Raw genomic sequence first — 17,108 nt, forward strand, 5'->3', positions numbered from 1 at the left:
ACATAATAGCTTAATATTAGCCCAGGCACTGCTATGCCTGTGAGCGTAATGTTTGTATGTAATAATTAACTTTATAAATGTCTGTTGGATTCTTCAATATCCATGTGCAGGCGTTTATGTTGTACAAGGTAACGTTAGCATTGCCACAACACATAAAATCAGTGCTGGAGGAAAAATCACATCACTTGTTTCCTGAACAGGGCTAAAGCTGTAGTGGCACCTATAAATTGGGCGTATAAATTTATTATGGTGCTTGTTGGTTTTGCTCCAGCAATATGACAAAAGCACTATTGCATTAATAGCGTAAAATTATACCCCTGTATGTGAATCCTGATTGCTTCTAAATCGTTGATTTTTGCATATTGATGTAAATTAGTTCCACATGTTTAGAACCGTCATGAGAATAGAAATGTGCTAATAACAACTTCCAGGGTCAATCTATCTGAGCAATGTTTCACAGCTCCAGGTGCATTTTGAGCTGTTACATGGAGCACGCTGATAGTGGGATTGGAAAGTATGTGCACTTGTGAGACTTAAAGGGACAGGGACAATAAAGGGCAGCAGGAAAAGGTCGGGAACAAACATTATCTGACCCTTTGGAAAAGCTCAAGAAGCATCTTGATTCATTGGTAACTTTCAATGTGGACTAAGAATAACAAGTAGAAATGAAGGGGAAAGCACGTACAGTGAAGATTCTACAGTCCATCAGCCAACATTCTATTTGATGGGCTGCTGAAGTGGGAGTGGCTGTGTATGATCTATTTGCAAGAAAGATGTTCTTTATTGTCACTGCTTCTGTTGGATTAGCATATAAGCATGTGTAGAGGAGATGGAGTCAGATTTAAGACTATTGTTGACTGGCCCCACAAGGATGGTACTCAACCCCTACTGTATTCCCTGTAAACTCATGACTGTGTGGCCAAATTTCATCCAATCTTCATTTGCAAGTTCGCTGATGGCACTAACATTGTAGGCTGGATATCAAACAATGACATGACAGAATACTGGAAAGGGACAGCTTGCTTAATGATGTGGTGTAAAGATAACAATCTCTCCCTCAATGCCAACAAAACTAAAGAGCTCATTATTGACTTCAGGAAGCAAGGAGCAGGCCATGCTCCTACCTACATCAATAGAGTTGAGATGGAGATGGTGAAAGCATCAAGTTCCTAGGAGTTGCAATCACCAAAAATGTGACCTGGACCACCCACGTTGATGCAATGATCAAGAAGGCACAACAATGCCTTTTCATCCTCAGGAAGCTTAGGCAATTTGGCATATGCATAAGGACTCTCACCAACCATAGAAAGCATTCTATCTGAATTCATCATGGCTTGGTATGACAATTGCTCTGCTCAGGGCCATAAGGAACTACAGAAAGTTGTGAACACAGCCCAGACCATCGCACAAGCCAACCTTCTATCCATTGATTCCATCTATACTTCTCACTGCGTCAGAAAGGCAGCCAACATCATCAAACACCCCTCCCACCCCCGTTATAATCTCTTCCAACTTCTTCTTTCAGGCAGAAGATACAAAAGGTCAAACGTACATACCAAAAGATTCAAGAACAGCTTCTTACCTGCTGTGTTTAGACTTCTGAATGGACTTCTCTATTCAAATCTAATGGTGATCTTGCTTTTTGTGCATCTTCTTTGCAGTTGTAACTTTGTATTCCTCACTCTGTTCTATCACGCTATGATATTTGTATGGTATGATCTGCCCGTATTGCATGCAAAACAAAACATCTCACTGTACAATAATAACGTGGCAATAATAAATCAAATCAAATCAAAAGATATGATTACCATTTTTGACAGCACTGTTGGCAAATTAACTGGCTATCACTGCTATAGAAAATCAAGGCACAAGGGCATTGGCATAAAGTGATATTGAGGCATGAGCATCAGCATGGTCATATTAAATGTTAAAGCAGCATTGAGGGATTATATGATTTATGTTTCTTATGTTCAATAAATGGCAATACATTATATCTTTCTCTCATCAACCTAACTGGAACTTGTAGAGAAAATATTCTTTGATCTTCATTGGGGAGGTTTGATAATATCTATAATTATGTTTGGTGGCATTTTAGACATTCATCCATACTGACTATTGATGAGGATGGCCAAATCACTTCCATGCAATGACAAGAAAGGCTTGATGCATTCTTGATTAGAGTGCTTCTGTGGATCAAATTAGCATGCTGGTTTTTCAGGATGTCATATTTCCTTTCTCTACTGTCAGGTTTACTGTCACAACTTGCCTTGAGAATTCGAATCCTTCTCTTGCATGAATGCTTTGCCAACATGAGGTATGTGCACTTCTGTTTATAGATGTTTCTGTGTGAAAGTGGCACAGATCTCTAATGGTCAGCATTCATCTATGGGTCATTGTCAACTTCTTACAAAAGATTCTGATGCAAGATTCTTGAAACTTAAATGAGATAATAAAAACAAACAAGAATAATAATCAATGTAGAAAAGGCCTAAATGTTATTGATTGAATCTTGCTCCATTCCTCTTTAAAATTATTCCATGTACCTCTAAACTTAACTATCCCGATGCACTCCCAGCAGATCATCCACATTTGATCCTCCAACACTTTCCAAAACTCTGCTGCTCATGTTTTAAGCTGAACCAGGCCCCATTCACCTCACACCCTCTAAACTTGCTGATATATATTGACTCCTGACTGAGCAATGTTTACATTTTAAAACACTCACACTTGATTGCAAGACCATGCCCACAGCTGCCCAGACCTTCAGCTCTAGGGATTCCTCCATCTCGCTACCCCTACTTTACTTCTCTCTTTTAAAATCTCTTCAAAACCTATTTCATTGAGCAAGCCTTTGCTCAACTGACCTGTATCTCCTTATGTGCCTCAATATCATATATTGTTTTATAATGCTGCTGTGAAATGCCTTGGATGTTTAAGTTAACGGTGCTAAATAAGTACAAGTTGTTGTGGATATTACAACTCAGCATCCAGCAATTCTAGATGCCTTTGATATCTGAGTGAAGAACACTGTGTGCAAGACATACTGCAACATTGGGAAGCCTTTATTGCAATGTTCAAACAAATCTCTTGTACAGCTGTGAAGCTTCTTGCTACAATTTCTTTGCTAGTGATGGAAACATAAATCTAGTAGAGATAAAAACCACCTTTTCTATCAGTGCTATGCAGATTTTTTGAGAAATTTCACTCACCTACCAACTGTTCAATTTGTATGCCAGATTTGTTGATACTTCTGATTGTAAATTTATAATATAATATTTAGGATATAATCAGTGCAATCATTAAACATAATCAGAAAGTAGCCATTTTTCCTCTTGTGTAATGTGAATGAATGGGAGAGGGAAATCAAAGAGGAAGACTTTTCTCAGGCTACCCACCACTGCTTCCCTCTGGAAGTTCCATTGCATGCACTGCATGTCTAGCAAATATGAATGACCACAATGACATTGTACAGTGCATTTTCATTGTTTATGTCTGCGCACTTCAGGGTACAAGGAACTTAATACATCCTGGCAGCTAGGTTGCTATGATTTTCTGGCATTGGTCAGCAGTCGGTGGAGGGTGGGAGTTGCAAGTGGATATAAATTAAAATTCGAAGGCATTCCTTGCAGCACAACCAATTGCACAGCAAATTATTGCAATCAGCAAAGGGGGAAAATTCCAGTTTGAAATAAAATGTTCCATTTCTTCTACACCTTTAAGTTATATTTAGGTGTGGCAGAAAATTCCCATGCTCCCCAGATCATCACCAACATAACCATACAGACTCCAACCCCCCAAAAAAAACCCAAGGTGTGCAATCCAGCAGTAAATGCCATTTTAGTCCACACAAGTCATTTGAGTGAGCCAGACCCTGAGAAAGTGCTTGAGGACATGACTTGGACAGATTGCCATTTCAACAAAGAGGAGAGTCTACCTAAAATAGTCTGACTAAAAACTAAAACAATATGAATTACTGGCAAGATCAAAAATACAAAAGCAACTTAAATGGCAGTAGTATAAGTAACCTTCAGTAATGTGATAGCATGTTCAAAGGAGGTTCTGCAATATAGGCAGTTCTGATGCTATAGAAATTGTCCTGTATATGTTGTTGGTGCTTGATACATCAGCCAGTTTCACTTTAAAACAATTGTACATATGCAAGCTTGTAATGTTCGTGTGTAGTCAGATACTGGTTTTTTCCTTAGTGGCTGGGAAAGGTCCATGAGGCCAACAATCTGTAAATGCAATGTAAATGCATCATTATTAGATTACAGAATTTGCTATATTCTCCCATAAAGTGATTTCCTGTGATAATTCTCAAATGAGAAGGAAGCAATCGATCTGGAACATGTTTAACTCTATAAGGATGTGATTGCTGTCAAGAGGGTACAGGGGAGATGCATCAGGATGTTACCTGAACTGGAATATCTCAGCCATGAAGAGTGACTAAATAGGCTGGGGCTAATTTCCTTAAGGCAGAGGAGGCTGACTGTGGATCGAATTGAGATGTACAAAATGGTTAGGTGCCCAGATAGAAAATTTTCCACTTAATAGAGGGGTCAATAATGAGAGGCACACATTTAAGGTAATGGGCAGAATGTTTAGAAGATATTGAAGGAAGAACTTTTTACCCAGAGGGTGTTGGGTACCTGAAACTCACTGCCAGAAAGGTTGTTCAAGGCAGGAGCCATTGCAACATTCAAGAAGTATTTGGATAATAATTTGATACATGACTACAGTCAAGTGCTGGAAAATGGCATTTGAGTAGATTGCTGCTTGATGGCCAATGGAGACATGATGGGCCATAGGACCTCATTCCAGGCTGCAAGTCCACCAGATAAATCTACAGGTAAGCTAGCAGAGTGATAAATGAAGCAAAAATAACAATAGCAGGAAAGAAAAAGTCATGATTACATGTATAGAGCCTTAAATATCAGGGTCAACTCAGTCTATCTAGGCTCATTGGTAGAGGTTGATCTTGTAACCAGCTGGATTATTCTTGATCCTCAAAATAGGCCTTCCAACTGGAATGTAAAGCCTTGGCTAAAGTCTGGAGCAGGAGGTATGGCCAAAGTGTTTTGTCCACTCTAAGCCAATTGCTGCAAAATAAAATTTCAGTACCACCGGATCCAGCAAGCATTTGACTTGACACCTGGAACAAATAATATTTAGGGAAAATCAGGCACTGTCTTGGATGCTCAGAAGCAACTGGTTGTCACAAATCTTTAAACTTGTTGTTTGAAATAAAAGATAGCAATAAAGTAAAATAGTGTTACTCAGTGATGGCCCTTTTGCCTCTGAGTCAGAAATAGGATTCAAACTCTAATTCAACAGGCTAGAGCTGACAAAATCCAGGTTGATATTGCAGGGCAGCACTGAGGGAATATTGTATTTTTGGAGGTGTCATTTTACAAATTAAGTGCTAAACTGAGCAGCATCCACCCTCTCAGGTGGATGTAAGCGGGGACCCTTGGCCAATTTACCAACTCAACCAACAATGTGCAATAAATCGGCTGTAGTATTTCCTGACATTACAACAGACAGCACTTCATTGTCTGGGAAATGCTTTGGGAAGTCCTGAAAGATGCTCTATAAACGAGAATCTTTCCCTTTTCTGTTGATATATGTATGTTAAAAATACAAATAATTACTCAGAAATGAAAGCTAGTCATGAGGCCAACATAAACAGGCGCAAAAGTTCTTCATTGGAGGCGTAATGTTTCTGTTTCTCATCAGGTCTGCTAGTAACAGTTCTGTTTGTTTTGAAAAACAAACATTGTAGCTATGCCATCGCTTCCAATTTTTTAATGAACTTAGATAGTAGCAAAATAATGTGCTGATCAAAAGGCTTTGAATAAGTTAATGTGTCATCTTCTTGATTTCTAAACTTCTAGCAATACTCCAGGCTAAAACAAGGCTGCTGCCATGCACTTTGCTTTCCAACACTTGATACCTTGTCTATCTTTGTGCATGGCAATGAAAAGTACGTCAAAATATTGCCGATAGCATAACAGCCCTGCTGTTGAAAATTTCCGTGTGACTGGCCAGCAATTTGAGAAATTGTCATTTTGTACATTTCCTGCCTTGTCTACGCTTGTCAGGAAGCTGCTGCAGCACTTGGAACTGGTAATGCGCATGTATAGAGTGTTTCTACTGTGCAGTAACCTCGATCTGCTTGTTAATTCATGGATTACTGCTTGTTAAAGGAGAGCTCACAAAATTCCAAACTTCACGAACCACATGTGTGATGTGTTAATTTCACCTCGTATAAAATGAATGCAACAGCTGAGGAAGGTTCTTGCATGTCAGGAGTAGGTAGTCTGTGCACAAAGGAAATTCACTACTCCAATGCTTCCAGTGCTCTCCTAACCACATACATGGAGCAGACCTTCCAGTCTCTGGATAGTGGACAGATGGCCTATATGATTCCTCGGAAGTCTCGCAGCACTGACTACACAATAACTGCCTGCAGCCATACTTCTGATAGGCAATTACCCAGTCTCTGGAACAAACGGTTCACTCTAAGCCATGCAGCTGATCACTGTAGGAAGGCATTGCCTTCTGAAACAAAACCAGAGATTGCTCGATAAACTTAGCAGGTCTGGTATCATCTGCGGAGAGAGAAACAGGAGTTAACATTTCGAGTCCAGTTAACCTTCTTCAGAAACTTTAATTCTGCTTTCTTTCTCAATAGATGCTGCAAGGCCTCTGTGTTCCTCCAGCACTTTTTGTTTTTATTTCAGATTTCCAACATCTGCAGTTCTTTGTTTTACTTTGGCATTGACTTTTGGTTTCGGAAGTGAATACACCTCAGAGGTTAGGGCAGCAGCAGGAAAAATAAGAAGGAATCTGGTCTGATACCTTCCAGAAATGCTCTCAACTCAGTGTTTGAATTAGACACTTTGAAGCCTTCCAATATGCTTTTCTTAATAGTAACCCTGGAAAAGTTAAAGGGATTGAGAAAATGTGCTTTTACTCTTGGGCAACTATACTAGTGACATCCAACATGCTCCCCGCGCCCCCCCCCTGCCAAGTCAGACAGACCCTTCCACCAAAACAGACACTTACCTGACACTCAATTCACCTCGATAAAACCCACCATGGCAGATGGTGAAATTTGACTTTAAAAAAAATGGCACAGTCGTTGTTGGTTATCGTAAAACTCATCTAGTCCACAAATGTTATTTAGGATGGAAATCTGCCATATTTACGTGGTCTAATTTACGTGTGACTCCAGATACACAGCATTGTCATTATTCTTAACTTCCCTCTGGGCCATTAACAATCGGAAATAAATGCTGGCTTAGCCAATGATGCCCACATCCTGCAAATGCATAAAAAATGACTCCACTTACTTCACCCAGAACCCTGAGCACCCCCCAATGTCTGAATTCCTGTCACACCCTGCCCTGTCGCTCACTTACCTGCCACCTGCATCCCCTCAATCTATGCCCTCACCTACCTTCCAGTCTACCCCCTCATTCACCTGCCATGCTATATTCCTACCAATGTCCCACCCCATCTGCCTTAACTCTCCTCTCACTTGGCACCCAAACCCTTTATCCAATTCGGACTCAATTCCCTCATCCATCTGACATTCTACCCTTCAGCCAACCGCCTGCCACACCTGCTATATGTTTCCCTAATGTACTTGCCACAGCACACGCTCACATACTTATTTTACACACTTACCTTCTCTCCCTATTGAAGTAATTTGGTCCTTTAAACCCTGGAATATGGCAATTACTGCTAGTGTGTCTTGATCTCCAGTGCTGATCATATGTTGGGAGGCTCCCAGATCAGATACATTCTCCATTTCTGAAGAGTCCCAGATCGAGTATTCAGAGCAGGAACATGGAGGTCTGGGCAGAGAATCTTAGAAGGAAGAGAGTGCTGTGCTTGTGGAGAGGGACACACCAAGGTTACGCTACATGGCTTCACAATGTTTTAACTTAATCCTATTTTTTGAAGGAATGACAAAATTGTCAGATGTGAGCAATGTAGTAGATACTTTCCACTTAGACATTTAAAAAGTTAGTGATAAGATACCACAGAAGGGTCTTTACTATAACATTGAATGAAGCCTCTGCATTAGTGATAAATTAGCTGCATTGAGAACTGAGAATAGTCACATTTTGATCTGCTTGTAGAATGGTCACTAGTGGTGCCCTGCAGAGTTCAATGTTGGGAACATTGTTCTTTATTGTCATTATCAAGCCTGAGCTGAAAACTTGCAGATGATACTCAGGTCTGTGTTAAAGTTAGGATGATAGGTGACATTCTCTGGCAGATCTTCATGTGTTGGGCAATTAAGTTTATGACAGTCAATGATATTTACCATAAATTGAGGTGTATAAATCAACCTTGCCTTTCTAATGACTACATTTTTCCTGTCATAAAAGTCATGTTTTTGCATATACTCTGTGAGTAAGTCAATCCCAGTTTTCAGACATGACATGTCATGCTCACATGTGAAGTCATGCTAAATTTTTCTCCCCACAAATGAAAGTTTACTTAATGCTACCCTATAACTGGTCTCACGGGATCAAACCGGTGATGTGAGCTATGTTGCAAAGCTGCTTGGTAGCTTAAGACATTCCTACACTATGTGATAGAAGCTAACAACATTTCGAAATGGGACCATTCCCACTCACGGTGGTGGTTCACTTTCATGCCTGGTATACAAGCTGATCCCTCTTCTTTGTGAGATTATTCAACAGCTAACTTCGATATCAGCAATTATGGAATCTTGGACATCTTAGAATTATGTATGTGGCCAGGTCAGATATAGATTATTCATGCAAATTTCAGTGAAAAAGATTAAAGGAGGTGGAAAAGAAAAGAGTACGCTCATGTATCCATCTAGCTGGAGCAAACAGGGGACTGGACTGCTCATAGGAAATTGAACAGAAGATGATGCCTTCAATTTCCTTCTTGTGGAAGATCATTTGGTACATTGACCAAAATTTTGTCAGTGCAGCAGGATGGTTGACAACTTGTTCATAAATCAGAGGTGATCTAGCTTGGCTGCTGCAGACTTCTTGGCTGCAATTTCCAGCTGTTTGACAGTTAACTCATTGCTGTCAGGTTTTCTGTCCCTTTAAAACTCAGGTACCCAACTGCTGCAGTTATTGCCTTAGAGCTTGTTAGTCTCAAAAGCAACATTAATCAGGTGATGGGTATTTTTCCTCCCACCCCAAGCCCCCAAATTGGTTTCATGATCATCACGGGGCTTTTAAATACAGATTTTTATTAAATTCCAATTCCACCAGCTGCCATAGCAGGATTTGAATCTGGATCCCTGGAACATTATTTGAGATTCCTAGATTAATAGTCCCATGATTATGCCACTAAGCCATCACCTCCCCAGGCTGTCTTAGGGCGCTGGAGCCAGTCAGAGAGATTGCAGCAAAGAGTCACAGGCAGTTAATGAATTTGAGGAGGTGGTTGAAATGTTTGCCATGGAGTCATCACTGGATGTCCATAAGAATACCTGAATATAGGCCCAGCCCTCAGGGAGCCACAGGGTTTACCAGGTAGTTCCTGACATAGAATCCCTACGTGTGGAAACAGGCCCTTTCACCCAACAAGTCCACACTGAACCTCAGAGCATCCCACCCAGACCCATCCCCCTGTAACCCACCTAATCTACACCTCCTGAACACTATGGACAATTTAGCATGGCCAATCCACCTAACGTGCGCATCTTTGGACTGCGGGAGGAAACCAGAGCACCCAGAGGAAACCCACGCTGACACGACGAGAATATGCAAACCCCACACAAGCCATCGCCCGAGGTTGGAATCAAATCCGGGTCCCTGGCACTGTGAGGCAGCAGTGCTAACCACTGTGCTGCCCCAACTGGTCATATAATGCCAGTGATGATGGGACAACACTCTGAATTTCCTAGCAAATGGCAAGAGGTATCCAGATTTGTCTCTTCATATGATGGTGATACGTAATGAAGAGTGGCATCATTAGATTTATTCCAACCATAAAGCATCTTACATATCATTGGAGAATGAAAGAGTTGAGACTCTACACTTCAGAGAAATCTAAACTTAGAGGTTATCCAAATAAGGTCATAAGATAACAAAGGGAATAAATTACATTCCAGTTTTTTTTATCAATGAAATAGTTTAGAGAGGATCAGGGTCATAATTTTAACTTTCTGTTTTTTTTATTTGATCATAGGAGGTGGGAATTACTAGCTAGGCCAGAATTTATTGCTCATTCCTAGTCGTCCTGGAGAAGTGGTGGTGAGGCACGTTCTTGAAGTGCTGCAGTCCATGTGGTTTAGGGCATGAGGGGTGAGGGTTGTGGTAGAGCAAGGAACAATGTTTCCTCTAAACTGTGGCAGCCATGCGGTCACCTGAAGGATCTGTGCAGGCCGATCAGCGTGTTGATGCCATGTGCAACATTGAATTGTGGCTTCAGGTGTTGCTGCGGCACATGGTCCTCGGAGGTACAGTGTGAGGCAAAGATACAGAAAGCCTGACTTTGAGACACTTCTTCCCTGGGGCTGGCTAGAAAACCCAATCAGATGACCTTCTGAGAATGTGTAATTCCCCTACCATCTTCATTTAATGCCTGAGCCACCTCCAATTGATGCTGGCCTCTGGGTATAATAGATATCTATTGTCTTATTGATGAGTCTAACCGACAGTGTAGCAGTGCTGGCTAGGAGTTCTAATTCAGTGTCTTTAGACTCTGACTTAACCATGGGAGGTTTTGCCAGGAAAGTAACACCGGCCTTCTCCCGTGATTAAGTGCTCCTGGCTGATTTGTGCTCCTGAGATGCTGCTTCACACTTTGTTAGCTGTGTATGATTGTGTTTTCACCTAATTGCCACACAAATTAAATGTTGACACTGATCATACTGAATTCTTATGCTGTGGGAGAACGATCTTCCCACTTCTCAGTGTATAGTCAGAAGCAAGGGTTCCCAGCTGAGGTGAAACATTTCAGATGTGGTGGGGAGTATGTTGTGGTCCATAACGTATTGTCTGCAACAACTTGGGTGGACTAGACGGTCTTTACTTGTTTATGTTTGTGCGTTTATTAATATGCTCCATGCAAAAGCTCCATAGATTTCTCACAGTGGACAGTAGCATGAGCTACTTGCAGTCTCAAATATGAGGGTGAGTAGCCCCCTTGTGCAACATTTGATATAAAACTGTAGTTTATACCAATAGAAAGGAATCCTAGCCCAACAATATATATGTAGCTGGTGACAATCCAGACTCTACCATACTCATCACCATATTCACTAGATTAAGATGGGCAACATATCCAGTGATGTTGAAATGCTAAAATTATTCCTACTCACTTCTTGGGAATATCCACAATGCTTTGTTTCATCACAGTTGTTTCTGTTAGGGTTTTTTGAACTAGAAGAGAAATCAATAGCTTAGGTACCTGGAGATTACTCTCAATCCAGATAAAGCAGATCGCAGGCGCTCAAGAAGACTCATGCAATCATCAGAACCATTACTGAACATATTATTGACATATTGAAGAGTAATTTCAATGTTCATAGAGTGCTTTTCTTTATTTATTTAATCTTGAGATTTAGATGTTCCAAGCACAGGCAGCATTTATTGACTATTTACATTTCCCATTGAAAGTATGTTGGTAAGCCATCTTCTTAAGCCATCACAGTGTATATGGTGATGGCACTGACTCAATATTATGGAAATCAAAAATACTGGAAATATAGGTCTGACACATGAATTCAGATTGAAACTGAATTAATGTTTCAGGTAAATAAACTTTATGCAATGCCTCTATTAGTGTGGTTGAATAGAAAGTTCCAGGAAATTAGAACTAGGACCAATGAAGGAATGGTAATAAATGTCCAAGTTTGGATGGCATGGAAAATCCAATGGAGCTTCAAGTCAGTAGCAACCCCTGGATGTGGATGGTGGGGTATTCACCAATGATCATGCATTTGATGATCAAAGGGAGGTGAAGTGTCTCTTCTTGTAGATGTTCATTGTTTGATTCTTATGCAGTTGAACGTTATTTGCCATTGATTATGTTGATCCCTGAATATCTGCATTGCACAGCATGCAAGCTTGAGGAAAGGTCATTGATGAAGTAGCTGAAGATCATAAGATAATCCCCAAGGAATTCAGGTAGTGATTTCCTGAGACCAAGATGATTGGACTCTGATAACAATAATCATCTTCCTTTATGCTAGGTACAACTTCAACCAGTGGAAAGTTACCCCCTTCATCCCCATCGATTTCAGTTTTACTGGGACTCCTTGGTGCTGCACTTGCATGAATACTTAATTCTGGATCTTCTGTCCTATGTGAATCTCTTAGGTAAGCAATTCTTCTTTACTAGCAAATATAGCTATGTTGGAATACAGGTCTTACGCAAATCTGGATAGTGAGCATTAGTAGATCATTTAACCGTGGAAAGCATTATAGCTGAGCATGATTATGTTTTCACCTAATGTCCACATGAAATAAATTTTGACAGTAATCATAATGAATTCTTATGCTGCAAGAGAATGACCTTCCCAGTTCTTGGCATATAGTCAACAGCAAGTGTTCTTAGCTGAGATGAAACATTTACCAGATGTAGAGTAAAGCTTCCTCAATTCCATCCTGTCACCATACCTTAATCCCACACTCAAAAAAGACCCTGTTATTGCACAAGTGTCATTTTTTCCATTTTCCACACAGTTCTCTTTATGGCCTCTGTGAGGGAGTTTGTCAAATTAGTGCCTATTTATGGCTAGTTTTCCGCTACGAATCTGAGCTCAATAAGAACTACATGATACAGCCTAAAACAAATTTCCAGTAGGACTCTTGCAGGCATAAAGAAAATAAACTTAATCATATCGAACTGAGTGCACTTAATGCCAAACTTCATTGGTGTAGGTATGACGAATCTCCTTTCAACACTTGCATATGATAACATTTGGTTTTGAGATGAACATTAACGGGAAGAAAATATCAAAAAATGGTGTAGGCAAAGATGTGATTAAAATTCATTTATACTGTGCAAAATTGCACTTCTTATGAAAACTGAAGTGGAATTTGGAAAGGAATTTGTGTGCCTTCTCTGCACTCAATGACCATTTCTGGATCATGGCACCATCCTGTCCCACTTCCTCATGACTTGCCTGAATGCCAGGGTCTGTTCCTTTGGTCCACCTGTGTGGCCTCCTACAACCTTACATTGTGCTCTGACCAGTTACCACTTACTGCTAATGTTGGATGGAAAGCTGACGGCCTGCAAATAGGGCACTCACACATTAAATGCTGCAAAGTGGGGCACTGTTGGCAATGAATGCCTTTTCAAACAGGATGGATGAAATTCATGCCGAGACTATTCATCTGTTATCTGCAAAAAAGTGTTCCACAGCACTTTGCGAACAGGGAACAGTTGCTTGGTTATGAGAGGAATTATGATGAAATTGAAGAAGGTGGTGGAGACTCAGTTCCACTTCTTACTTATTGTTCCCAGCACACCAACTCCCTGTCAGTGCTCCCAATTCTGTCTTATGTAATGATAGCTGAGTCTTACCCTGCAGAAATGCAGGTGGAACAATCTTTGTTAGGGCCCTCATTCGCTCCAAATTCCAGAGGGCATCAATCCAAAAGAGGAAGCTCAGTAGCCTGCCTCCATCTCTGCTGAAACCATAGGGATTGCCAAACACTTTTTAGAAGTCGAAGCTAAAGAGTAGGGATTTGGGGTTGCACCAAGGGGTTGTAACATATTGTTAGTTTGGTTTAAGATTCAATTTCAGTTTTGGCCCACAAAAATATAGTGTCCAGAAACGTTGAGACACCAGCTGCGGATATGCATTGGGAGTGCAGAGAAGTCTTGATCTGTGTATACCTCTGGTATTTATCTGGGAAGCTAAATGTTTGCTATTAAGTTCAGATGTAGGGAAATTATTAAAAGTGTAGGGTGATCCTGATAAAAACCCTCATCCATGCCTTGATGATTCTTAGACTAAGAATGCACCCCAATCTTCCCCACCTCCAAAATTGCTCATTAATCTGGAACATTGTTGGTTTTTCCAACTTGGCCTGGCTCAGAGCCAAGATTCTGTGATCTGAAATGGATGGGACCACAACTGTGTTGAAGGGAAAATGGGGGGTAATGTCAAGTGCTCTTGGGATTTTGGGTAGGCGCTGAGCATTGACAGAGGCATGTGGTTGGGTGATCATTGTCGGAGGTTGAGGATGCAGCTGAGAATTATTGGAGGGTCAGCATTGTCTGAAGGTCCAGGGAATGAACATTGTTGGTGGTTCCAGTCTGAGTGAGAATTGTTGAGGGTCTAGGGAATGAACATTGTTTGTGGTTCCTGGTTGAGTGAGAATTGTCTATGGTCCAGGGAATGAACATTATGGAAGGTTCTGGGATGGGGTGTACAATGAACTTTGTCAGGATGTCTGTAAGTGAGCACTGTCAGGAAGTAGGGAAGGGTACACATTGTTGAGGAGTTGGGGAGGGAGGGTGAGCATTATTGTGGGGTGAGGGACAGTGACCATTGCCAGATGCTTGTGAGCATGGGGTAAAGCATTGCCAGAGGTTAGTTCTGGCAGTGGGTAAGAGAGTAGGATAGGTGTAGTGGGTGTTAATGAACATGGTCAGTAGGTGTGAGTTGGTGGTGGTTGGAAGTCTGAGCACTGTCTCAAAGGTAAACATTGTCAGAGATGCAGCAAGGCTAGCATTGTCAGACATTTGTGAGGGGAGTGGACATTGTCAGGGGCGGTAGTGGGAGTGAACATTTGTCAGACCCATTACAGATCCATTTAGAAACATTGCAAGTCAACTAACAAAAGGCAGATTTTAAGTTAACAAGGTATAGAGCTGGATAAACACAGCAGGCCAAGCAGCATCAGGGGAGCAGGAAAGCTAACGTTTTGGTTCTAGACCCTTCTTCAGAAATGGGCTCCTTTGATGCTGCTTGGCCTGCTGTGTTCATCCAGCTCTACACCTTGTTATCTCAGAATCTACCGCATTGGCAGTTCCCACTATCTTTGAGCAGATTTTTAAGAGGCATGTTTTAAGTTTATGATGAAAAAGGGAGAGTGGCTTCACTTAAATTATACTTCACCACTAGGCCTCCCATTCCATCATGATCTGAGACAACATAATATCACCACTTTCCTTTTTTGTCCATTTTTAATTGCCAGGGAGAAATGAGTAACAGATAGACACATATTTGTCTGAAACCGAACCTCAACATCATTTGGAGCATCCCAGACAGCATCATGCACTGATATTGGTTTATGTACCACATCACTTTCCATCTCCTCTTTCCAGCCTTTTTATAGTGCAAAATGCAGCACACCACAACTATTCTGGAGTTTCTAGTAGGTGCAAAACAAAGGACATCTCAATTTTTTCAGGTACCCAAAGCCTCTCTTCAGCATGCTGATTACTTGCTCAGTCACACAATTTTCTCATTGTCTTCTGGCTTCGGCCATAGAACTCCTGGATCTCATTACCTGGGTTCCTCATGATTATCATCAGCATTGCTTTTAACTGTGGCTTTGCTCTACTGGAGAGAAAAGAGCTAACTGGTGAGTCTCTCGAAAGTCATTAAGCTTTTTTTATTCTGGAAGTAATATTATACAAATTGGTGGTAAAGTTCACACATATATATATAGAATAATTAACTTATTAAGGATGGTAGTTCAGATTATGTGTCAAGGCTGCAGTATGTGGCTATTCCTGGATACCACTGTGATCCAGGGCAGATATGCTTGAAGTAAGTGTTTGAAATTTGAATAGCTGTGGTCAGGCTTTATGAGCTGGAGATTGAATACAAACACTGTGATACATTAGGGAAAGGGATTCTTTGTACCAGGAGCAGTCACGCCACTTAGGCTGTTTTGGTCATTGGTCAGGGACAAAGGCATGTTATTGTTAGTGAGGTAGAAAAGGGATCCTCGGGGTTAGAGTGCCAACTTCTGCAGTTATCAGTTAGGATTGAGCTTCTTTGGATAGTAGCAGGGTTGCAGGGTGAGTGTGCAAATTGATTGTGTAGAGGAATGCCACTCAAGTTGGAGGAGCAACCATAATTGTAGTAGGTGATAGTATAGTGAGGGAGATCGACACTTCTTTGCAGCAAAGAATGAGAATCCAGATGGTCATGTTGCGCCCAACTCCAGGGTCCTGGACATCTGCTCAGTGCTGGAAATGACCTTGCTGTAGGAAGGAGAAGATTCAGAGATCATGGACCATGTAGGTACCAATGGCATAAATACAAATAGGAAAGAGATTCTGCATAGAGTATAAGAACCCAGGCACTAAATTAAAAATCAGAACCTCAAACGGTTATAATCTGTGGATTATTATCTGAGTCATTGCAAATTGACAGAAGTTACATAAAATTAGAGAGATTAATGCATAAATCAAAGACTGGTGATGAAAAAATGTGTTGCCGTTCAACAATACTGGGGAAAGTGGCGGTCTACATTTGAGCTTTGCTGGGGCCACCATTCTTGCAAATTGCAGAGCTACATAAGTGGAGAGTATTTAAAAGTAAACAGAACCCCTACAGTGCAGGAGGAGGCTATTTTACCCATACTGATCCTCTGAAGAGCATCTCACCAAGACCCCAATCCCCTACTGTATCACTGCACTTGCAATGGCTAACTCACCTAGTCTACATGTCCCTGAGTTACACAATTTTGTTTTTAAGCTTAGCCAATCTACCTAGCCTACATGTCCTTGGACTGTGGAAGGAAACTGGGCCATCTGGCAGAAACCCACACAGAAGCAGGGAGAGCATGCAGACTTCACACAGGCAGTCACCTGAGGCTGGAATTGAACCCAGGTCCCTTGTGCTATGACATAGCAACACTAACCACTGTGCCACCTTAATAGCGAAGGAAAATGATCAAATGTGGACAGATGTATATAAAAAAGGAGTGACAAGGTAAATCATGAAAACTACAAATGGAAAAGAGGGTCTGAAAATAGTAGAAAGGGATAGAGAGAGAAAAAAATCCTAGGAGTATACTGCCAATCAAGATTAAGTGTCACAGATAACTAAAAGACAAACCTAAAGACACTGCATAGCATTCATACCAAAGTTAACAAATTGATAAAGTTCTTTAAAATAAATACTG

The 17,108-nt window shown here is 41.0% G+C and overlaps 1 long non-coding RNA gene across 3 annotated transcripts in view; it reads right to left on the bottom strand.

Moving 5' to 3' along the window:
• Positions 1 to 15,484: 15,484 nt before the first annotated feature.
• LOC125461108 (uncharacterized) overlaps positions 15,485 to 17,108 on the bottom strand; it is a 35,214-nt gene continuing 33,590 nt past the window's right edge. For all 3 annotated transcript variants that reach the window (XR_009446863.1, XR_009446862.1, XR_009446861.1), the window contains one exon: positions 15,485 to 16,182. This is a non-coding gene — a long non-coding RNA (uncharacterized LOC125461108). The remainder of the gene's footprint in view (positions 16,183 to 17,108) is intronic.

The sequence above is a fragment of the Stegostoma tigrinum genome, chromosome 18 (assembly GCF_030684315.1).
Source record: "Stegostoma tigrinum isolate sSteTig4 chromosome 18, sSteTig4.hap1, whole genome shotgun sequence".
NCBI classification, from domain to species: Eukaryota; Metazoa; Chordata; class Chondrichthyes; order Orectolobiformes; family Stegostomatidae; genus Stegostoma; species Stegostoma tigrinum.